Source organism: Anomaloglossus baeobatrachus (genome assembly GCF_048569485.1).
Source record: "Anomaloglossus baeobatrachus isolate aAnoBae1 chromosome 5 unlocalized genomic scaffold, aAnoBae1.hap1 SUPER_5_unloc_16, whole genome shotgun sequence".
NCBI classification, from domain to species: Eukaryota; Metazoa; Chordata; class Amphibia; order Anura; family Aromobatidae; genus Anomaloglossus; species Anomaloglossus baeobatrachus.
The window spans coordinates 693,996-718,143 of NW_027441791.1; the positions used below are offsets into that span (position 1 = coordinate 693,996).

At 43.4% G+C, this 24,148-nt stretch overlaps 1 pseudogene; it reads right to left on the minus strand.

Moving 5' to 3' along the window:
* Positions 1-2,384: 2,384 nt before the first annotated feature.
* Positions 2,385-24,148, minus strand: part of LOC142258884 (uncharacterized) — a 106,670-nt pseudogene continuing 84,906 nt past the window's right edge.

Here is a 24,148-nt window from a genome sequence, read left to right on the forward strand (position 1 = left end):
CGATAGGGTACATTTACCAGGAAGGGGTACATTTACCTGGATGGGGGTAAATTAACCAGGATTGGGAACATTTACCAGGATGGAGGACATTTACCAGGAATGGGGTACATGCCGGGAAGGGGGAACATTTACCAGGATGGAGGACATTTACCAGGAATGGGGTACATGCCATGATGGGGGAACATTTACAAGGATGGGCAATATGTCAGGATGGGGTACATTTACCAGCATGGGGGAACATGCCAGAATGGGTAACATTTACCAGGATGGAGGACATTTACCAGGATGGGGCCGTGATAGGGACAAATATTCCAGAATGTAGGAAATATATATCAGGATGGGGGACATGTTTACCAGGAAGTGGCCGAGGAAGGGGGACAGAACTACACAATGATGGGGAGGGGAGCAACTCATACGTCTTTATGGGATTTCAAGATGTTCAGACTTTGAAATGTAGATGTGGGTTACAGGGTGACATCTGATTGCATTCCAGGCTAAAATCTCTGTCTAATATGCTGCAATTGTTTCCAGAAAGATCAATCCAACTGCTGTGTCTGGAAAGGGCAGGGGCTCAGCTTCAATGTGTGGTAAGCATGTGTGAGCATGATGCCCCCTGCTGAAGAGAAGAGAAGACAGCAAAGGTAAGGTTACAATTAATTATTTACATAATAGGATTGGTTGGCACTTCGGAAAAAAAATTGGGTTTAGGGCTACAGTTTGGGCACTCGGCCTGTAAAAGGTTCGCCATGACTGCTCTAGAATACAGCCCCACACCAGTAATATCACCCACTTTCCCACGCAGCCCCTCCTAGCACACAGCCAGATGCAAGTACCATCACTCCCTTTCCAACGCAGCCCACCAGCAGTCAAATAACATCACCCCTTCGTTTCCCACATAGTTCCATGTGAGAAACATCACCTCCTTCCCCCACAGCAAGGAACATCAATCTCTCAGTACCCATGCAAAACCCCAGCACACAGCTCCACACGAGTAACATCAGCCCCGAGCATGCAGCCGCAAGAAAGTAAGGCTATGTGCCCACGTAGCGTATTTTCATGCGGTTACGCTGCGTTCTGCACCGCAGCGTAACTGCATGCGTCCCCAGCACAATCTATGGAGATTTTGCCTAATCCATGCCCATGTGGCGCACCGTGATCGTGTCACTGGAGAGCCGATGGTGGTGGGAAACGGCACAATCCCCACCGCGGCCATTTAAGTCGTGCTGTCAGTGTTTTACAGCGCAATCTAAAGGGTTAACAGGTACGGGTGGATCTCCAATACACTTGAGCCTGATAGCCACACATGTCTGCTGATCAGATCAGCAGATATTGGCAGAGATTTCCTCGGGCTCACCACCAGAGCCCTCAGTAACCGGAGATAGGCGACCAAAGGCGTGCCAGTACGCCCTTGGACGTAAAGGAGTTAAAAAACAAAAGCAATTTATATTTCATTATATATAGAAAATAAAAGTTGTACATTTATTTACACACAACACTGCTGCATGGACAGTATACGCATGCTCAGCTCTGCTACATAAGCACATTTACATACAGTTCTGCTAAATACAATGGAGATCAAAATTAGAGAACAATGTCTGATCACTTGCTTTTTTCAGAAACAATGTAATAACTTTGTCACCAAGGATGTTCCAGAGCTTTTCTATTGGGTTTTGATCAGGAGACTGGGCGGCCATTTCTTTGTTTCAATGTCTTGTTTCAAGGAACTGATTTACCCATTTTGTTGTTTGACAGGGGATATTGTCCTGCATGAAAATCGCTGGCCGATTGATTGATGAATGCAAGGAAGGAACTACGTGTTGTTGAAGAAGGTTCTGATAAACACTTGCATTCACTCTACCATGTAGCTGTAGGAGAGGTCCAAATCCTGTTGCAGAAAATATTCCCCAAACCATGACACGTCCTCCACCGCCTGTCACTGACTTCTTAACACACTTTGGGTTTAGTCTTTCCCCAGTTCGTTGACTAACATAATGTTTCCCATCAGACCCAAATAAATTAAACTTGCTTTCATCGCTATCTATAAAGCACTTCTTCTCTGTCCACACAATATACTCCTCACTAAAGGGGAGTTCAGCCTTTTGATTCTTTCTACTAATGAGAGGTTTGGTCACTGCAGAGTGGGCTTTCAGTCCAAATGCTCTTAAACATCGTGACATTGTATGGCGAGACAGATCCTTACCCTGTTTGGTGCTGAACTGGCGAGCAATTCCAGCTGCAGTGCTGAAACAATTACCCATGGAGATTCTCCACATTATCCTGTCCTCTCTTGGGAAAGCGACTAGTCTTCTTTGGGGAATTGAAAGAGTTTGTGATGTTGTAAAGATGCAATATTCTCGAAATCACAGACTTGCAACAACCAAATTCTCTTGCTAGGGCTGTTAGGGTCACCCCTTTGGCCTTCATCTGGATAATCTGCTGCCGGTGTGTTTCAGTCACTTTGTAACGGCACACCATTTCTGCAAAGTCAGTGCAAACTGAAAAGTTAGGCTGCCAACAGGGTTTGTCAGATAATTAAGGAAATTAGCACTACGTGCCAGATTAACACCAATAACTTGCAGGTATCTGAAAGTGTTCTCTAATTTTGATCAGTGTTCTTTTACATTTATTTCATTTACATTTTTATCATGTGCTTTTGAAAAAAATCAATTTATGAAATAAGTTTAAAATACTGTGAATTTCATCATATTAGCATATAATCACGTAGTACTACACAGTGATCGCAACATTTAGAAAATTGTGATCTTCACTGTATATACATTTATATACACACACACTGTGTACACATCACCCCATTTTACAGTCCCTTACAGGGTATGTGATTGATCCCATGACTTGAAAAGTTTTTGTTAGAAGTGCATCTTATAGTCCAAAAAATATGGTAAGTTCCAAAGTAATTTCCCTTCCTCATTTAATGATACGACTGTCTGTTATGTGATTTTTGGACAATCTGTCAATAAAATATTTATTTTGTCCCTGTGTGAGTTATTATTGATGGTCAAGAAAATATGATTTTCCTTGTTTTCATTTTTCCCATTCTAGGTATGATAATGGCTTCTCCCTCTGTGGGATTTTTGATGTTTAAGAAAGTTCCACTTGTGTTTAAAACATTCTGAACATGAAAAAGGCTTCTCCCCTGTGTGAGTTATTTGGTGTCTAATAAGATGCAATTTCTGGGGAAAACATTTCCCACATTCTGAACATGAAAAATGCTTCTACTCTCTGTGACTGCTCTGGTGATAAAGAAGAGTTGATCTACGTGCAAAACATTTTCCACATTTTTCACATAAAAACGGCTTCACCTCTGTGTGAGTTCTCTGATGTCTATTAAGATTTGATTTGGAGTTAAAATATTTCCCACATTCTGAACATGAAAATGACTTCTCCCCTGTATGAGTACTATGATGTTTAACAAGATTTGATTTCCGGCTAAAACATTTTTCACATTCTGAACATGAATATGACTTCTCCCCAGTATGCATTATCTCATGGTTAACAAGACTTAATTTCTGGCTAAAACATTTCCCGCATTCTGAACATGAAAAAGGCTTCTCACCTGTGTGAGTTCTCTGATGTCTAATAAGATCTGATTTGGTGTTAAAACATCTCCCACATTCTGAACATGAAAAAGGCTTCTCCCCCGTATGAGTTCTTTGATGTGTAACAAGATTTGATTTCCAGATAAAACACTTTCCACATTCTGAACATGAATATGACTTCTCTCCAGTATGAGTACTATGATGTTTAACAAGATATGATTTCTGGTTAAAACATTTTCCACATTCTGAACATGAATATGACTTTTTCCCAGTATGAATTATCTCATGGTTAACAAGACTTAATTTCTGGCTAAAACTTTTCCCGCATTCTGAGCATGAAAAAGGCTTCTCACCTGTGTGAGTTCTCTGATGTCTAATAAGATCTGATTTGGTGTTAAAACATCTCCCACATTCTGAACATGAAAAAGGCTTCTCCCCCGTATGAATTCTTTGATGTGCAACAAGATTTGATTTCCGGATAAAACATTTCCCACATTCTGAGCAGGAATATGGCTTCTCCCCTGTGTGAGTTCTCTGATGATTTACAAGGTTTGATTTATTATTAAAATATTTCTTACAATTGGAACAAGAAAATCTATTCTCCTCTTTGTGAATATTTTGATGTTTAACAAATGTTGTTTCTGGAGGAAAACTATTTCCATTTTTTAATTGTGAAATTGTCTCCTTTTCTTTAAGACCAGTTGGTTTTCTAATGCCTCTTTTGTGACTTTTTTTTATTTTAGTACTCTGTAATGATTCAGAAGAGAGGACCCGTTTTATAGGATCAGATGATAGATCTTTGCTGTGAAAGGAAGATGGGATATCTGGAATAATGTCATTCACTTTAGTTGAATCCTGTGTGATCTCAAAGTCATCTAATTTATAAATTGAAGATGTCAGTTGTCCCTCTGATCTCGTGGTACAGTCATCTGGTAAGAAAAAAAACTGTTATTTTTTTCATAAAATATGCTTGAAATTAATATTTTTAAACATTTCTACTTAAAACGTCCATAGAAACAGCAAGTTATATAGTAAAATAGAATTATTCACCAAGACAATAACAGCTCACAGTCTAATAGAAGACCTCATGGCATGAACCAGTAGAGTATTGTACGCCACCTAAAATGTTATGTAGGTGAATATGATACCAATATAAACTTCTTCCTTCCCCACAAAAACAAACCCCCACTCAGTTCCATCATGGAAAACCAGAGTATTCCAACATTATAACGACCCCAAACACACCTCCAAGACGACCACTGCATTGCTAAACAAATTGAGGGTAAAGCTGCTGGACTGGTCGAGCGTCTCCAGACCTAAACCCTATTGACCATCTGTTGGGCCTCCTCAAATGGAATGTGGAGGAGCAGAAGGTCTCTAACATCCACCAGCCCTGTGATATCATCATGGAAGAGAATACAGCGGCTCCTGTGAAGTTCTAGTGAACTCCATGCACAAAAGAATTAAGGCAGTGCTAGAAACTAATGGTGACCACACAAAATATTGTCATTTTGAGCACAATTTGGCAATTTCACTTAGAGGTGTACTCATGTTTGTTGTCAGCAATTTTGACATTAATGGAAGTGTGTTAAGTCATTTAAAGGACACACCAAAATTACACTGTTATACAAGCTGTACACTGACTACTGTGCATTGTATCAAAGTGTCAGATTGTCAGTGTTGTCCCATGAAAATATATAATTAAATATTTACAAAAATATGAGGGGTGTATTAACTTTTGTGATATACTGTATTTGCAATTTTCACTCCAACATCCACTGCGCGCTAATTCCTGGAAAGTGCCTGTGCAGTTAAAATTGTCACTACAACTATGGAGAAATTCACTGAAGGCTATAATTTCCAAAATGGAGTCCCTTTATGGGACTTTCTCCTGCTCTGGTTTTCTGCTGTTCTGTCACATCAAGTCTTCTGCAAATGTGTCACATCTTATCTGGGATCTGCTCCAGTGACGTCAGCTTCTGTTGTTGAGGGTATGAATTGAGTAACCTGAAATACTTAATTCAGCCATTTCACAGACCCAAATATGTGGTTTAGTTGATGTAGCCTAATATATTTATGAATGTTTTTGTTTCCTACTAACTCATATATGTATATATTCAGTAATATCGGGAAAAGTTTTGAAAGAGCCCATCCCACCAGGCTGCTGTCTCCTCGGTCCAGTCTGCTGAGCTCTGGCAGTGACACGCGAGATAACGTCACACCTCAGAAACAGATGGACCTGAAACAACTGAAGCAGAGAGCGGCTGCCATTCCACCCATGATCTCAGAAGGCTTCTCTGAATAAGCATCACAAACTGTTCACATGAAGCCTCATCATGCTTTGGCTCTTTATCAAGAGCAGATCACCAAGGTTTAGGAGGTGGCCCTGGATGGACTAGCACCAACCAAAATCAAAATTTTTCCATTATTCCCCTCCCCATGTACATTTACCCATACTGACTGTACATTGTTGCAGTACCCCCAATGTCGCCTAAAACCTGTGTTCTAACAAACCTGAACAAATACAGGGTGAAATGCTGCAACAGATTGAGAAGGCAGCTAATAATAATAATCGGGTTCTTATTATGGGGGATTTCAACTATCCAGACATTCAGTGGGTCAGAAAATCTTCTCGTTGTGCTAAAAGCTGTAAGTTCTTATCTACTATTCAAGACAATTTCCTCTCACAGATGGTAGATGAACCGACAAGGGGAGATAATTTGCTAGATCTGGTCCTGTCAAATAGACCGGATACAATTTTAGATCTATTGGTCCGGGAGCACTTGGGCACCAGCGATCATAATATAGTAAGCTTCAAAGTAATAATCAATAGAACATTTCAAAGGGGAAATGCTAAAACCTGGGATTTTAGAAAAGCTGATTTCAACAAATTAAGGGAAGAGCTTAAATGTGTAGATTCGGACAATGTCATGATAACTGGGGATACCGAACATAAATGGGGTAAGTTTAAGGATATACTACTAGAGTCCTGTAAAAACTTATACCCTCTGATAATAAAATGTCCAGGAATAAAAAGAAACCACTATGGATAAATAAGACTGTACAAAGTATAATAAAACAAAAACAAAGGGCGTTTAAAATCTTAAAGGCTGAGAATACAGAAATAGCATTTCAGAAGTATTAAGATATCAATAGGAAATGTAAAAAAGAAATCAAGCAAGCAAAATTAGCTACTGAAACATAAATCGCCAAGGATATTAAAATAAATCCCAAAATCTTTTATAAATACATTAATGCCAAAAGAAAAACAAAGAATAGTATTCTCCCCTTAAAATATAATAACAAGTTAGTTATAGAAGACAAACAAAAGACTGAGATATTAAACAGGCACTTCTCATCCGTGTTCACCAAGGAACAGACTGTTCCAGGGATCATTCAACAAGTGAAAAATCAAAGTTCACCACCCGATATAATTAATTTAACACAAGAAGAAGTACGCCTGCGTCTGAGTAAATTAAACATTGACAAATCCCCAGGGCCAGATGGCATTCATCCACGAATATTGAGGGAATGGAGTTCCGTAATCGACAGACCGCTGTAGCTCATCTTTTTAGACTTGCTTGTAACAGGGTTGGTGCCTCAGGATTGGAGGATTGCTGATGTGGTACCAATATTTAATAAAGGTAAGAGGGTGGATCCAGGCAATTACCGTCCAGTAAGCCTGATATCAGTAGTCTGCAAAGTTTTTGAGGGCATTTTAAGGGATGACATGCAAAAATATATTGCAGAAAATATTATAATAACTGACAAACAGCATGGATTCATGAAAGATAAGTCGTGTCTAACCAACCTGTTGGGGTTCTATGAGGAGGTAAGTGCAAACCTGGATATTGGTAATGCAGCTGATGTGATTTATTTGGACTTTGCAAAGGCATTTGATACTGTACCACATAATAGCCTTATACTAAAGCTCCAGAAGCAAGGACTAGGGGAAACTATATGCAGCTAGGTAAGGAGTTGGCTAGAAGATAGGAAACAAAGAGTAGTCATAAATGGTACTTTCTGTAAATGGGCTATAGTCAGCAGTGGGGTGCCGCAGGGATCTGTGCTAGGACCGATTATTTTTAATCTCTTTTTTAATGACCTTGTGGATGGGATTGATAGTAAAGTGTAAGGCGGGCTTTGCACACTACGACATCGCAGGTGCGATATCGGTGGGGTCAAATTGAAAATGACGTACTTCCGGCATCGCATGCGACATCGTAGTGTGTAAAGGCTCGATGATACGATTAACGAGCGCAAAAGCGTCGTAATCGTATCATTGGTGCACCGTCGGCGTAATCCATGATGCGACGGTCCGATGTTGTTCCTCGCTCCTGCGGCAGCACACATCGCTGTGTGTGAAGCCGCAGGAGCGAGGAACATCTACCGCCGTCACTGCGGCTTCCGTAGGATATGCGGAAGGAAGGAGGTGGGCGGGATGTTTACATCCCGCTCATCTCCCCCCCTCGGCTCCTATTGGCGGCCTGCTGTGTGACGTCGCAGTGACGCCATACGACCCGACCCTTTAATAAGGAGGCGGGTTGCCGGCCAGAGCGACGGTCGCAGGACGGGTGAGTGCATGTGAAGCTGCCATAGCGATAATGTTCGCTACGGCAGTTATCACAAGGATATCGCAGCTGCGACGGGGGCGGGGACTATCGCGCTCGGCATCGCAGCATCGGCTTGCGATGTCGTAGTGTGCAAAGTGCCCCTTAGTCTTTGCTGATGACACCAAACTATGTAGGATGTTAACAACTTAAAAACTGACCTTGATAGTACAATATTACAGAAAGATCTGAATAAGATGTCAGAATGGGCAGATACTTGGCAAATGAAATTTAATGTTGATAAATGTAAAGTAAAGCACCTAGGACGGAGTAATCCTATAACTGCGTATACATTAAATGGAAGTAAACTCGGGACTACAGAACAGGAGAAGGACTTGGGTATTCTCATTACAAATAAGCTGATCAACAGTACTCAATGTCAAGCAGCAGCTGCTAAAGCAAACAAGATTTTATGGTGTTTTTTAAAAGAGAGATTAGATCCCGTGATCCCAACGTATTATTACCCCTCTATAAATCAATTATCACAATTTAAAAAGGACATTCAGAAGTTAGAGTCAGTTCAAAGGCGGGCAACTAGACTACTACAAGGAATGGAGGCCTCCCATATGATGAGAGGTTGAAAAAGTTAGATATGTTTAGCTTAGAAAAAAGACGTCTCAGAGGAGATCTCATTTATTTGTATAAATACATGTGTGGTCAATATAAAGGACTGGTACATGACTTATTTCTTTCAAAGACAATACTAAGGACCAGGGGGCACTCACCGCGAGTGGAAGAAAGGCGATTCTGACAGCTAAATAGGAAAGGGTTCTTTACAGTTAGAGCAGTCAGACTGTGGAATGCCCTACCACAAGAGGTAGTAATGGCAGATACTATAACAGCTTTTAAAAAAGGGCTGGATGATTTCCTCAGTACACACAACATTGTTAGTTATAAATGACTTAGTGACCAAATGTATAATTGGTGGTGGAAGGTTGAACTAGATGGACCCAGGTCTTTTTTCAACCTAAGTAACTATGTAAGTATCCTCCTTCTCGTTTAATATCTGGAAAAAGAACCACAGACAATCTGTAAATGTTTTTTGGTTATGTGCTGATCTCAAGATAAGATCTAGATTCAACCTTCCTTGGTCAGGGTAATGTGGTCTAATGAAAGTATTAATGCCAATCCTAACAGCCCCTGTAAATCATGGAGTTACCCTTTAACAAATAAAATAAGTATCTAAGGGGGGAGCTAGAGCCTGTAGTGTTGTATTAGACAACAATCTAATGGAAGGCCTATATATATTATATATATATATATATATATATATATATATATATATATATATACATACAGTACAGACCAAATGTTTGGACACACCTTCTCATTCAAAGAGTTTTCTTTATTTTCAGGACTCTGAAAATTGTAGATTCACATTGAAGGCATCAAAACTATTAATTAAAACATGTGGAATGAAATACTTAAAAAAGTGTGAAACAACTGAAAATATGTCTTATATTCTAGGTTCTTCAACGTGGCCACCTTTTGCTTTGCTTACTACTTTGCACACTCTTGGCACTCTTTTGATGAGCTTCAAGAGGTAGTCACCGGAAATGGTCTTCCATCAGTCTTGAAGGAGTTCCCAGAGATGCTTAGCACTTGTTGGCCCTTTTGCCTTCACTCTGCGGTCCAGCTCACCCCAAACCATTTCGATTGGGTTCAGGTCTGTTGACTGTGGAGGCCAGGTCATCTGGCGTAGCACCCCTTCACTCTCCTTCTTAGTCAAATAGCCCTTACACAGCCTGGAGGTGTGTTTGGGGTCATTGTCCTGTTGACAAATAAATGATGGTCCAACTAAACGCAAACCGGATGGAATAGTACACCGCTGCAAGATGCTGTGGTAGGCATGCTAGTTCTCTGTGCCTTCAATTTTGAATAAATCCCCAACAGTGTCACTAGCAAAGCACCCCCACACCATCACACCTCCTTCTCCATGCTTCACGGTGGGAACCAGCCATGTAGAGTCCATCCGTTCACCTTTTCTACAAAGACACAGTGGTTGGATCCAAATATCTCAAATTTGGACTCATCAGACCAAAGCACAGATTTCCACTGGTCTAATGTCCATTCCTTGTGTTCTTTAGCCAAAACAAGTATCTTCTGCTTGTTGCCTGTCCTTAGCAGCTATTTTACCATGAAGGCCTGCTGCACAAAGTCTCCTCTTAACAGTTGTTCTAGAGATGGGAAGGTGTGTCCAAACTTTTGGGCTGAACTACATATACATATATATATATATATATATATATATATATATATATATATATATATATATATATATATATATATTACAGTGCCTACAAGTAGTATTCAACCCCCTGCAGATTTACACATTCGGAATTAACTTGGCATTGTGACATTTGGACTGTAGATCAGCCTGGAAGTGTGAAATGCACTGCAGCAAAAAAGAATGTTATTTCTTTTTTTTTTTAAATTGTGAAAAGTTTATTCAGAGGGTCATTTATTATTCAACCACTCAAACCACAAGAATTCTGTTTGGTTCCCCTTAAGTATTAAGAAGTAATTCAGGCACAAAGAACAATGAGCTTCACATGTTTGGATTAATTATCTCTTTTTCCAGCCTTTTCTGACTAATTAAGACCCTCCCCAAACTTGTGAACAGCACTCATACTTGGTCAACATGGGAAAGACAAAAGGAGCATTCCAAGGCCATCAGAGACAAGATCGTGGAGGGTCACAAGGCTGGCAAGGGGTACAAAACCCTTTCCAAGGAGTTGGGCCTACCAGTCTCCACTGTTGGGAGCATCATCCGGAAGTGGAAGGCTTATGGAACTACTGTTAGCCTTCCACGGCCTGGACAGCCTTTGAAAGTTTCCACCCGTGCCGAGGCCAGGCTTGTCCGAAGAGTCAAGGCTAACCCAAGGACAACAAGGAAGGAGCTCCGGGAAGATCTCATGGCAGTGGGGACATTGGTTTCAGTGGGGACATTGGTTTCAGTCAATACCATAAGTAACATACTCCACCGCAATGGTCTCCATTCCAGACGAGCCCGTAAGGTACCTTTACTTTCAAAGCGTCATGTCAAGGCTCGTCTACAGTTTGCTCATGATCACTTGGAGGACTCTGAGACAGACTGGTTCAAGGTTCTCTGGTCTGATGAGACCAAGATCGAGATCTTTGGTGCCAACCACACACGTGACCTTTGGAGACTGGATGGCACTGCATACGACCCCAAGAATACCATCCCTACAGTCAAGCATGGTGGTGGCAGCATCATGCTGTGGGGCTGTTTCTCAGCCAAGGGGCCTGGCCATCTGGTCCGCATCCATGAGAAGATGGATAGCACGGCCTACCTGGAGATTTTGGCCAAGAACCTCCGCTCCTCCATCAAGGATCTTAAGATGGGTCGTCATTTTATCTTCCAACAAGACAACGACCCAAAGCACACAGCCAAGAAAACCAAGGCCTGGTTCAAGAGGGAAAAAATCAAGGTGTTGCAGTGGCCTAGTCAGTCTCCTGACCTTAACCCAATTGAAAACTTGTGGAAGGAGCTCAAGATTAAACTCCACATGAGACACCCAAAGAACCTAGATAACTTGGAGAAGATCTGCATGGAGGAGTGGGCCAAGATAACTCCAGAGACCTGTGCCGGCCTGATCAGGTCTTATAAAAGACGATTATTAGCTGTAATTGCAAACAAGGGTTATTCCACAAAATATCAAACCTAGGGGTTGAATAATAATTGACCCACACTTTTATGTTGAAAATGTATTAAAATTTAACTGAGCAACATAACTTGTTGGTTTGTAAGATTGATGCATCTGTTAATAAATCCTGATCTTGTTTGAAGTTTGCAGGCTCTAACTTATTTGCATCTTATCAAACCTGCTAAATCTGCAGGGGGTTGAAGACTACTTGTAGGCACTGTATATATATATATATATATATATATATATAAATATATATATGATAGATGTAATTGGAGTCTAATTACATCTATAATTGGACCAATTGCATCTAATTACAACCAAGGGGGTGGTTCACAGTTCCAAATGAAATATGTCTAAATGATAAAGTTTTAAAAATGTAAGGTTGACAACAGTCACAGATATCTTATTAAGGGGGGTGTCACGTCCCCACCGGAGTCCGCTCCTGCGACTTCTGCTCCGATTGCCAGACGACGCCATGTTCCCACCATGGATAGTGCTGGTGATGGGAGAGGTGTCGGTGTCCGTGGCTCAGCGGAGCCCAGGCTCCGCTCATCCACTAGGCTGGGTTTCCCTGGAACCTGCAGTACCACTGGCTGACTGTAGGTGGTGTGTGTCTTCCAGCTGAAGTTGCCAACATTCACCTGCAGCCAATGGGAAGACACCACACCCTTCTTATTCCCCCTCCTGTCACATGACCACTGCCAGAGATAGTTCTGTACTCCTGGCTCATATGCGGTTTGTATTTTGATTCCTGTGCGCTGACCTTTGCTTGTTGTTTGACTACCCTCCTGCCTGTCGTTTTTGTACCTTGCTGCCAGTTCCGGATTTGACCTCTGCTTTGTCTCCTCACTACGCCCTTGCCTGCCGATTCTGTTCCTGTTTAGCATCTCCTGGTTTTTGATCCTGCCTGACGACCACGGACTACAGCCTACCATAGGTAGTGATCTCTGGGGCTCTGTGTAATTCCAAATCCTTGTATAGGGGTTAAAGGGTTGCAGAGTTCTTGGGATCTTGCTTTGTGAGCGGCTTTTCTCTAGACTCCCCTTACAGCCAGTCTGAGTCTGTGGATCCAATCAGGCATTACAGGGGGACTGTGAGGGTAGGCCTGGGCTATAGGCCATTTGTCCAGATGTAATAAGATCATCTGTGTGTGTGTGTAAATAATCAAAGTATAGATGTCGTTGCCTATTTATCTGTGTCTATATGACAATTGCATAGAAGCTTTACAATATGATTATAAGATGTGTGTATGTACAGTAAGGTGTTAACAAAGATAATGAAGCCAAAAGGAACAATGAACAAAGAGGTATTCATAATATACTGAGAAGAACTCGTAATCAGTTAGTTCACACTATGTGAGATGTGGGATGTTGACTCCTAGTTCTTGCTCTGCAACCTGTTAACAAAGAAGTATTCAGTAGCTGGTTCAAACTGGTATTAGAAAGCCAGTAACAAACTGGTTACGTACTATATGGACATTGCTGGTTATCTCTGACCAATCAGGGACAATGTTGAACTGAATAACTGTGTGTATTTTATAATATAAGAATCAGAAGGACTTTGAGCTTCTCCCAGATAGAGACACGTCTCTGTGTGGTCATTTTTTCTCATAAATACATCTGTGCAGATTTGATTTGGACTCAGACCCTGTGACCCTGAAGACCCCTTAGCGGTCTCCCCCGACACGATCACCAGGCACAGCCTTATTCATTCTGTCAGTGGAGCTGGTGATGGAGATGTTAGAACCCGAAGCTACAGGTGTGACGACCTGGACTCTGTCAATACTTAGCAGGGGTTACATTTCTTAAAATTCAGCCAGACATGAAGATAGTTTGTTTATAGACGGGGGATAAGTCATTGTTTTTACAAAACTCTTGTTGACTCATGTAATTGTTTTGGCCACTGAAGGCAAGACACCCATTGTATTGCTAATCTAATGTAAATTACCTCAGTGGCTATTGCCTAGTCTTGGATTTCAGACTACATGTAAATATCCTCAGTCTTTCTATCCACATCATTTAAATGAACATTATCCATGCAGCTTAAAATTCATCCAATAAGAGAAGCAACCTTGTACAACCAATCCGATAAGGGCACAGTATATCCTAAAGGAAGGCTATGGCTATAAAAGGGGACTTCTTGGAGTCACCAGGTTGGTGATGGATGTTCCATGATCCAGTCTAAGCTCTTAGGAGCTGGCTAGGGGATCAGAACCAGGATGCCTTGTGGACTCGGTCTAGGGACTTTGGCTCCGACTACAGGATCACTTGGCTACATGTCTTCAATGTAGGGACTTCAATTCCGATTGGAGACCATATCCGCAGTCTAGGGATTTTGACTCCGGCTGCCAGGATTATATTAAATCATCATACCAGAGACTACTTAAGGAAGAAACCCAGGTTGGGACAATTTGGTCACCTGGCTACAGACTTTGCAGACCTCAGCCAGCTTCCTAAGTCTGGCGTTATTCCATTTTTGGTGGGTGCCCGCCAAAAGCGGGGTGCTGCTGGATTGGAGTAAGTAGCCCTGGAAGCTCTGAGGCACGGACATTCTAAATCCCTGGTGAGCCAGCGGAAGGGTGAGACTCTGTTGCCTGTTACATTTGTGTGTTTTGCTGGTTATGTGCTATGTGCTGTTAATTGTTTGGGGATCCAATAAAGTCTTAATATTTTGATTCCCTCACCCTGTGTTGTAGTAGTAGTAGTAGTGTTCCGCCCACGGTTAAGGAGGTCGGCGTTCAGTTGGGATGAGCAATGGGCCATGCTGTCTTTCTAAAGGCGGCCGGTTCAGCGGACGAGAGCACCTAAAGACACCCGTGTCTCCACAACAGGCAGTGCAGGCTCTGTGCAGTCTCTATGATTAGGGTGACTGGGATGTGTAGTACAATCCAGTCTGTCAGTATGGGTGTGTGTGCAGTCCAGCTGAGGTAATCAGCTCTCTGCTTCAGCCAATTGGAAAGCACCACACTCTACTAAAGGTGGAAGTATTGTTGTGTCCCATGAATGGGAACAACCTGTTGTATGTAATTTTTGCATTGCATATTTTTCCTCCTATCAGGAAATTCCTTTATTGTTACTAGGTAGATTAGACTGTATGAAGTTTGTCCCTATGTACCTCCCTTAGTTGGCTTCTGTATAGAATGCTCCTCCCTTCTCCTTCAGTTTAGTCTAGAGAAACCATTGCTGAAGAGACATGTCTGCAACCCTGTACAGATTATTCCTTTTCACCTGCATTTACTTTGAACTTAATACAAGATTCTAGAAGAAAACTACAGCGTTTCTCCTTGTCTTCCTACAAGTCATCGTTGTGCTGAGTTAACACTATCTGTGGAAGCCGTAGAGTGAGTAAACCATACAGTTATCTAAGGAACTGATAATTAGAGCGGTTGGATCATTGCTACAAGGAAGAGACAGAATAGTGAAAAGGATTAGCTGTGACCGGGATTAGTATACATATATCAGTAAAGAACCTGTTTCCAGGATTGCTATACTGCATACAATCCAGAGAAAGGATTACCCCAAGGGGCAGATAACAAGCCACTGCATAAAACTTTATAGCAGCTTCAGACAAAGTGCAATGTAAAGTATTAACCTGTTATCAGAACTGTGTGCAGCTATAAACCTAGAATCCCCCATAAGCTAATTGTAAATTGCAGCCAGAGACTCTGCAAATACTTCCTGCAAACACAGACTGCTGGCTGCAGAGATTGCAACATTGTATTGTTTCCCTGACAACCAGTGCAGAGCAGCATTCACCCTTCCTGATGGAGTCAAAGAGAACAATTTCCCTACCTGCTTTAAAGCAACAAGAGGAAGACATGGACTCACACTCAAATTACAGTGAAAGATCTAAGCGGTTGACCAAACCAACATGGAAGGTTAAAGAGAACCTAGAAACAGCCAGAAGTGAACTATTTACCCAGACAGCATTATTGTGGCAAAGAGTGCAAAAACAAGTGACTGTTTTATCTGCGCCCGGTGCTCATGAGCTACCATCAGAGGGAGCCCTGGAACAACTGTACTCAGCATACCGGTCCTACAAAGAGATTTGTAAAAAATATTCCTCTACCCTGCTGAGAGCAAATACGTCTGAGTCTGAAAAAGAACTACAGGACTTCCAACAGCTTAATGCTGAACGAGACCGCACCATGCGCGACATTGTGAGCGAGACTGAAGCAAAAATTGCGTGAATGTCAGGAGCGGCATCTTACAAATCCAGGTCCATTAAGAGCTCAAGGCACTCACTCAAATCAGGCTCATCAAGGTACTCAACCCTCAGCGAGCAGCTCATAAAGGCGCGCGCTGAAGCAGAAACAACAAAAGTACACGCCATCTTCGCCCAGAGAGAAGCAGAGATGAAAACAGAATCTGCACGCAAGGAAGCAGAGATTAAAGCAGAATCTGCACACAGAGAAGCAGAGATGAAAGCAGAATCTGCACGCAAGGAAGCGGAGATGAAAGCAGAATCTGCACGCAAGGAAGCGGAGATGAAAGCAGAATCTGCATGCAAGGAAGCGGAGATGAAAGCAGAATCTGCACGCAAGGAAGCAGAAATTGAAGCCCTTCAGAAGGAATGTGAACATGTGGCGGCCATGGCAAGGCTAAAAGTCTTTGAGCAAGCTCTGGGTGGGAGCCAAGAAGGCAGCGCCAGTTTGTGTGATCTCGACACAGAAGACTCACTTAAGCGTACAAGAGATTACGTGCTGAGCCAAGCCGACGAACCGCCAACTACCATCAACATTCCCGTCAGTGCTAACACTTCTCCAGAGCCTCAAGACACTGATCCACCTACAGCTTCCAGCCTTCCAGGTCAGTCCAATGCACCTCAGACTTTCAAGCCTGAACCAGCTTCATATTCCAATGCACAGCCACACCCTGCGCATCAGCAACCTCCGTATGCCCATGTCTACATGCAAGCTAACATGCCGGCAAGGCGCTACACTCCCAACAACTATGTAGTTCCGGCCCCGTATACAACGGAGATTGTACACACCAAACCGATCACTGGTCTAAACGCCCACGCCACTCCGTACTTTCCCATGTTCCCGAACCAAGAAGCTACGAATCACGCAACCAGCACCACACAGTCAACAAATGTGCCCCCAATGTCGGAAAGATCAGACATGTCCGACTTTGCGAGGTACATGATCCGCCGAGAACTTACCAACACCGGTCTCACAAAGTTTGACGACCAGCCCGAAAACTACAGAGGGTGGAAGTGTGCCTTCAAAACCGCAACGCGTGACCTCGGCATTACAGCTGCTGAAGAGCTGGACTTGCTAATCAGGTGGCTAGGGCCACGGTCTACTGAGAGAATCAAGAGACTCAGATCCGTCTACATCAGCAACCCAACAACTGGTCTCGCAACCGCATGGGACAGGCTAGAGAAAGGCTTCGGCAGTCCTGAAGCAATTGAAGATGCATTGCTGAAACAACTATACGACCTTCCCAAAATATCTAGCAAAGATGCTTCAAAGTACCAGGAACTCAGCGACCTGCTGTCCGAGCTCCAGCTGGCCAAAACAGACACACACCTACCTGGCCTCAGCTACCTGGACACCGCTCGTGGGGTGAAACCCATAGTCGCCAAGTTACCTTACAACGTGCAGGAAAGGTGGACTACGGTAGGAACAAACTATAAAAAAGAGCACCAAGTCTCCTTCCCTCCATTCTCCTACTTCTGCGAGTTCATCAACGGCATCGCGGAACGTAAGGCAGACCCCAGCTTCACCTGTGGAGAACCAACCGGCTCCACTTCACCAGCTCCCGGATATGAGAGCCCTCATCAAAATGACAGAAAACGTAGGGGCCCAGTATCAGTCAAGAAGACCGACGTTCTACCACCTACACCATCAGCACCAGACAATGGCACTGAAGGCGGGAAGGCGGAAAATCCGAACCGCCAATGTCCTATTCACAAACTGCCACACCCCCTGAAGAAGTGCATTGGCTTCAGGAAGAAACCCCTTCAAGAACGAAAGGAACTCTTGAAAAGGTTTGGGGTATGTTTCAGGTGTTGTGCCTCTACAGAACACCTTGCCAAGGACTGTAATGTTACAATTAAGTGTATGGAGTGCGACAGCACAGATCACGTACAAGCGCTGCACCCATCTCAGCCTGATCCTGCACCTACACCTTCTCCTACCACAAGTCATGGCGGGGAGAGTACAGGCCAAGCTGCGAACCACCTCACAGTATCCTCCTCGTGCACCGCAGTCTGCGGAGAAGATCTCTGGGACAAGTCTTGTGCAAAAATATGCCTAGTAAGGGTATATCCCAAAGGTCACCCAGAAAGGGCCGTGAAGGTGTACAGCATCCTGGACGACCAGAGTAACAGGTCACTTGCCAGGTCTGAACTCTTCGACTTGTTCGGCTTAAAAGGAAATGCCTACCCTTATACACTAGGTACTTGCAGCGGCATCTCAGAAGCTTGCGGAAGAAGAGCCAGTGGTCTCGTGGTAACATCTCTTGAAAATACCGTAGAGATACCTCTACCGACACTCGTCGAGTGCAACCAGATACCGGCTAACCGGGAAGAGATTCCAACACCAGAGGCAGCTCTTCACCACCCTCACCTGAGAACTATTGCCAGCAAGATCCCACCTCTTGATCATAGTGCAAAAATCCTGATTCTGATTGGAAGGGACATCCTCCGGCTACACAAAGTACGCCAATACATCAACGGGCCACACGATGCGCCATTCGCTCAGCGCTACGACTTAGGCTGGGTGATCATAGGAAACGTCTGCGTAGGCAAAGTGAAGAGTCCCGACGCGATCTCCTCCTACAAGACGCACATCCTCCCAAACGGTCGCGGCACTCACTTTCAACCATGTCCGCATCACTACGGGGTGAAAGAGAGGCTGAGCGACACCAGGTGGCGACAGCAGCCTCCCGACTGCGCGAACGCATATCATCTCTGGGATGACGACTTTGGGTCAACAGCGTTCGAGTCTACAAATGAAGACAACAAATTGGCTCCGATGAGAGAAGACAAAGAATTCATAAAGATTATGGATAAAGAGTTCTCTCAAAATGACTCTAACAGTTGGGTAGCCCCATTACCCTTTCGGTCTCCAAGGCCAAGGTTGCCAAACAACTCCCAGCAAGCAACCGCAAGGTCCTCCTCTCTAAAACGCACTTTGGAAAGACAACCAGAGATGGAGAAATGCTTTGTCGAGATTACGCAAAATATCCTCGACAGAGATCATGCTGAACAGTGGCATCACATTCCCACCGAACAAAACCCAGCCGACCGAGGAACGAGACTCACTGCTGCATCCAAACTCGGCGACAAAACGTGGCTGACACCTCCAAGTATCTTATACGAGGAGACCTGCGATAACTACGCCGGCAACATGTACGAGCTGGTGGAACCAGAATCCGACAAGGAAATTAGACCGGTCGTCTCCGCTCGCTACACTTCAGTGACATCAAAACAGAAGTTGAGATCTCATCGCTTCGAGTGCTTCTCAAGTTGGTCATCTGAGGTACGAGCCGTAGCTTGTCTTGTTCACACTGCTCACTGTTTCACCAACTACAAGTCTTCAACGTGCCATGGCTGGCACATGTGTGTGATTCGTCCAGTCACCGAACTCGTGCTACTTTTACCAAAGGAGGACGTTACATGAACTAACTTTGTCGTTGGACACTGCCACGGCGGGGAGCGTACCTTTCCTTACCCCTGCTGTACGGAGACACAACTGTCCGTGTCCAATTGAACCTTGAACTTTTCCGTTGGATTAAAAATTTACCGTTGGATTATTGGGTTGGAGGAAGAGTTGGCATGTTTGCGGCTTCCCCAATCTGAAGATGGGTTTGTTGAACTTGAATTCATGTTTAACATTTTTCTACCTTTTCATTTTTTACGCAAGGACAATGCATCATCAACAAGCATGGACTTGAATTCAGTGCATTACGTTGCATTTTTTGTGTTGTCTCTTATCTCGTTACAGGTTTCGTGACATCGAGGGACAGGATCTACTCCTTACATCGTAGAAGGACTTGTGAAATCATATGATTTCAGACGGGGAGTGTTGTGTCCCATGAATGGGAACAACCTGTAGTATGTAATTTTTGCATTGCATATTTTTCCTCCTATCAGGAAATTCCTTTATTGTTACTAGGTAGATTAGACTGTATGAAGTTTGTCCCTATGTACCTCCCTTAGTTGGCTTCTGTATAGAATGCTCCTCCCTTCTCCTTCAGTTTAGTCTAGAGAAACCATTGCTGAAGAGACATGTCTGCAACCCTGTACAGATTATTCCTTTTCACCTGCATTTACTTTGTACTTAATACAAGATTCTAGAAGAAAACTACAGCGTTTCTCCTTGTCTTCCTACAAGTCATCGTTGTGCTGAGTTAACACTATCTGTGGAAGCCGTAGAGTGAGTAAACCATACAGTTATCTAAGGAACTGATAATTAGAGCGGTTGGATCATTGCTACAAGGAAGAGACAGAATAAGTATATTGCTGGAAGCTGCCAGATACAGCCTTGTTCTCCTCTGGTTCAGGCCTCTGTGCTCACCTCCTCCGTTTCCTGTTCTCTTCCTGACCTGTTTACTGACTACTCTTACATCTTCTGATTTTCTATTTTCTCTGCCTCCTGGTTCTGACCCGGCTACCTAACTATTCTTCTTGCCATCTTGTACCACTGAACAGCAGCTAACTCTTTGGCCCCAGACTAGGGCTCTCTGTGTAATCCAAATCTATGAATAGGGCTTAAAGGGTGATGTTCAAAGCAGTCCCTGGGATCTAGAAAGCAGAGTAGATAGTCCCAAGTCTGTTCAAGGTTGCCTTGTCTTGAGCTGCCAGGTGACCACAAGCACTCCCCTCATAACTTTCTACCTGAAAACTAAAACTGCAAAATCTGCGTTCCAAAAACTAAATGGACTCTTTCCTTTCTGATCTCGGCCATGTGCCCAGACAGTACTGTACAGCCAAATATTGGGTATTGTCAGATTCAGGAGAAATTGGAAAATAATCTACAAGTTCCATTTGTTTCCTATTACTCTTTGTGAAAATTAAAAAGTTGTGATGAAACCAAAATTATATTGAAAAATCTACATTTTTTTTGCATTCCACTTTGTGTTAATTCCTGAATGTGGTGTTTGATACTATGAAGAGAGCAATTTTCTAAAATCTAGATCCCTGAAAGTAATTTTAAAAGTGAATTGTTATCCAAAAAACAGGAATTACATCTACTGGTAATTGTATTTCCAGGAGTCTATCATGAGAGCACCCAAAGTGCGTTCTGGAGTGGAAGGCACGCACTGCGCATGACCGGAAGCACAGTCGCGGACATCATGGCAGGACGCCAACAGCCCTCATGCGAGAGAAGCGTCTGGCGCCAGGAGCATTGTCCCGCTCTACTGGGGCAGGCTTAGGGACTTACCTTGGAGAGGTGTAGGCCTCGGACCACTAAACAGGAAGGAGGAGAAAGGTGAACCCCCCCGATCCTCCCGAGTCAGTCTCCAGGTAGGTGCCTCCCGCTGCTGCACTACCTCCTGCGTCTGTCCTGTATAGGGATAGGAAAAATACTGAGAGGGTGAGGGTGGAAGAGGTTCTTTAACCTCTTGTGTGTTTCCTGTCCCTATAGAGGATATGAGGAGCAACCTCCTATGGTGCTGTCATGAGAAACGACCTGGAAAATAAGTTTTGTTGAGTTAAGTGAACATATAAACACTTGTTTCTAAACTTTTAGGCCTCCCAGCATCTAAAAAAATAAAAGGATTTTGGAAAAATTAAGGGAATGTTTGAAAAATGCTGCCGCCCAAAGAAGGAATAAGGTAAATGTTATTTAACTATTTTGTGTGGTTTCTATCTTAAGAGCATAAAACTTTAAAGTTTGAAAATTACAACCTAAAATTCCCAGAAACAAGAAGTACAATGTGTCACAGAAAAAATATCTCAGAATCATTGGAATCAGAAGAAAGTTCCAAAGTGATCACCTCGTTAAGAACGGAAAAACTGGGTGCGGTAAGTAGTGAAATCAGAGTATTTTGGACGCTAACTACTGTCGTGAATAACTGAGTATAGACAATAACAAATCTACTGAAATGATCAAACTCAACCGTCTTCATCAGTAAAATAATTAGTAACGAGCGGTGACACATCTCTGGGTGATTAGAGGATGTGGCTCGGTGGCTCTTATTTGTAGATTAGAGCCATCAGCCACGCACAGCTGAGGGATAGATCACGGCAGAAGGGGAATGGTCTTTTTTTGCAGTTTATTGCAATTCTGTTGAAGTTAGACGGATTTAAAGAAAACTGAAAAGTCAAAACAAAGGGAAACTATTGTAGAGAATTTCACACTTGGATCTCACTGGACATTTAATGTTGTCCATCATAAAAGCAAACTTTGAACAAAAAGACTGGACCTGGTGTTGTAGGGGCCAAATTATCACATTCAGCGCACAAAATACAGAGAAGGTAGATTAATCTTATACAATGCCAGGATTCTAGGAAGGAAACAGCATCATCACCCTCCGATATCTCCTACAGGCCATCATAATATCATTCTACAAGTGATTTTCTAACTTGTCCGCACATTCTACATACACTGTTGTTTAGATTTTTAGTTTACAGATGTGGGCAGCTGTGAGTACACGACCCCTAACTCCAACAGAAGGACTCCAATGCCCAAAGTAATGGGGGCAGATTCAGCGCATCAGTTTAGAGGTAGAATGGCAACCATTTGATTGTGATATGGCCGAACTACACCACCGATAAAGCAGCCACAGCCAGCGACTGGGAAGAATCTGTGACTTCTCTGCATTTAGTGGTCACTACTCACCTGGGCGGTTATCTGTAGGAACCTCCTCTTTACTCCGCTCATCACCCCTCACATATGTCTCTGTAGTATTAATATGGGGCAGATCTTCCCCCTGAAACAAATATTGTAAAAGTCACAGACAGATGGAGAAGTCCCATCTATGATCAGCTCTAATCCTGCCATCTCCACCGCTCTCATTACACAAGTATAACACATATAATACTGGAGGATAAAACAAGACTGAGCACAAGACCTTCACAGCCGTCTACACATCATAGGGAGATTTCATGGCACCTTCTCTCCATCTACCTGATGATCCTGAGGAACATCGGGGTCTTCTTGTTTACAGTCCTGTGGGAGAAGAGGACGGGGACATCTCTCTGGTGTTGTCCTCTTACTGGATAGAACTGGAGGAGACACATACAGGGACTGAATTCATTCCTTACATACAGATAATTATAGGCCGTGTGTATTTAGTCCTGTCTATTACCTGGTGATGTGAGGGGCTGGGGAACCTTCATCATGACTTCCTTGTACAGATCTTTGTGTCCTTCTAAATATTCCCACTCCTCCATGGAGAAATAGACAGTGACGTCCTGACACCTTATAGGAACCTGACACATACAATGATACCGTCACCCCCCGATCCCTTCATAGCGTTACTGTATAATGTCCCAGCATTCCCAGCAGTGTCACCTCTCCAGTCAGCAGCTCAATCATCTTGTAGGTGAGTTCTAGGATCTTCTGGTCATTGATGTCCTCATGTATCGGGGGGTGAGGTGGAGGCCCCGTGATTGGGCTCAGGGGTCTTCTCCATCCCTCAGACACAGGGGCCTGACAGCGCTCACTAGAGGTCTTCTTCACTACTGTGTAATCCTGGTTATGGAGAGACACAGTAATAAATCTCACTCCAGACATTTCCAGAGTCCTCACCTCTCCAGTTCTGTCCATCTGTTATTCCCATAGATAAGAATGATGTAATGTGACGTCATCAGAATCTCTCACCTCTCCAGTAAGCCGGAAGAGGATCTCTAGGGTGAGGTGTAATATCCTCTCCGCCATCTTGTCCCTGGCCATATCCATCCTTCATGGGGCAATCAGGAGAATTCTCTTCTATAGAGCGATTGTTCTGCCCCAGCACCTAATGTGTATGGAGCCTGAGCCCAGTAATGGGGAATCTCCACACACCTCCACCTGCAGAGCCGCACACTGGATATATGGCTGCTCTGTGCTTACAGGACCTATGATGATGTCACATGGAGGGGAGGAGTCAGGGGGTCACATGATCAGCTCCTCAGCGTCTGGTAGGGGCTCAGTATCCGGCTCCGCACAGATTGTATGTAGTAACTCTCTCGTCTTTCTTTATAGTAAAGGCATCATGTATTTGGTAACAGTAAAGGACGAGGATCGCACCGGACAATGTGTTTCCAGCAATTGTTGCTGTTACTCAGAGCATCCATGTAATAACATCACATACACTTATAATATATGGAAGACTAGGCGGTGACTAATGAGACAAGTCCTAATTGATTCCAA